Source organism: Gossypium hirsutum, chromosome A11, assembly GCF_007990345.1.
Source record: "Gossypium hirsutum isolate 1008001.06 chromosome A11, Gossypium_hirsutum_v2.1, whole genome shotgun sequence".
NCBI lineage: Eukaryota > Viridiplantae > Streptophyta > Magnoliopsida > Malvales > Malvaceae > Gossypium > Gossypium hirsutum.
The window spans coordinates 105,623,074-105,624,634 of record NC_053434.1 but is presented as its reverse complement, the minus strand read 5'-3'; the positions used below and the strand labels follow the sequence as shown (position 1 = coordinate 105,624,634).

The 1,561-nt window shown below is 36.6% G+C and overlaps 1 non-coding gene across 1 annotated transcript; it reads right to left on the bottom strand.

Annotated features, from left to right (window-relative positions):
• Positions 1-533: 533 nt before the first annotated feature.
• On the bottom strand, positions 534-640 carry LOC121210179 (small nucleolar RNA R71). Its single transcript, XR_005905307.1, has one exon. It is a non-coding gene; the product is annotated as a small nucleolar RNA R71 (small nucleolar RNA).
• Positions 641-1,561: the final 921 nt, after the last annotated feature.

The following is a 1,561-nucleotide window of genomic DNA, read 5'->3' as shown; positions in this document are numbered from 1 at the left end:
CCATGGCATTTCTATTAACAATCTATCCCACCATTTGTTGTGGCAATGTTTCACCTCATTCGTTCTCTTTTCCTTTTATTATTTTCCTTCTTCTTGCCTTTTTTATCCTACCTGTACCTATTACCAATGACTACCAAACCTCTTTCTAGTAATTAAAAGTAACATAAGTTTACAGTTGAAACACAATCTAAGCTTTAGTATGTAATGCTCTAGTAGTAAGTCTAAAATGCAAACATATTTTCTTAATTACAAGCAAATGCTTCAGTTTATAGGTCTGAAATATAACTCTTTTCAAGAGTTATCAATTACCCACTGAAGATCCAAGACTACATTTAAGACTTTTTCTAGAAGTCTTTGACTCATTTAGACAATAGGGTGTTCTTGAAGACACCTTGTGGCTTAAATTGTTCCCATACTCTTTGAGAGATTGTGCAAGAGTGTGGCTAAATAATTTACCGTCGAGAACAATGGCATCATGGAATGATCTTTGCCAGAGATTTTTTCTATAGTATAATTAATCAAATATGTATACCAAGCTTAGAAATGATATCACATCTTTTCGGTAATCGGAGGATGAAACACTATATGACGCTTGGGAACGATTTAAAGAATTACTTTGAAAATGTATGATGCATGGATTCCAGTACTGGATGCAAATGGAGTTATTTTATAATGGGTTGAATACACAGACTAGGATAGTAGTTGATGCTTCTGTCAATGGTACCTTGTTGGATAAATCTTATAATAAAGCATATGAGATTTTCGGAAAGGTTGCAAATAATGATTATCAATATCCTACCATGAGAGTTGGGATGGGTGAAAAAGTTACTGGTGCCATGGAGCCTGATGCAATCACTTCATTGATAGCCCAAGTATCTTCTTTAGTTAATATGATCAAAACAATGGAGAGGCCCTGTAACACCCCGAACCCGAAACCGACACCGGAGTCGAACACGAGGTGTTAACTGGCTTTAACCCCTTACAAAATTTATTTTCCAGACACTGCCCAATCTGTGTACTAGTCGTTTTAAAAATCATATCTTGAGTTTCGTAACTTGAAAATCAGTTTCGTAATTTTTCCCAGAAACTAGACTCATGTGCCCATCTATGTATTTTTTTCTAGAATTTTTGGTTGGGCCAATTAGTACAGTTTATTAGTCAAAGTCCCCCAAGTTGCAGGGGTCGACTACACTGACCTTTGCCCATTACGACTTGGATATCTCCCTGCACGGGGCTTCAATACTGTTGCCGTTTGTTTCTATGAAAACTAGACTCAGAGAGGAATCTGTACATATATGGTACGACCCCTAATTATCTCTGGTTAATTTATAATGAATTTCCAAAGTCGGAGCAGGGATTCCAGAAACCGTTCTGGCCCTGTCCCACTAAAATCTGAATATCTCTTAATATACTGCCCATATGATCTTTTCGTTACTTCCTCATGAAAGCAGACTCATCGAGCTTCGATTACATAATTTATTCATCAATTAATTCCACTCCCACTATTTTTAGTGATTTTTCAATCTCATGACACTGTTGCTGCCAGCATCTGTTACGAAAG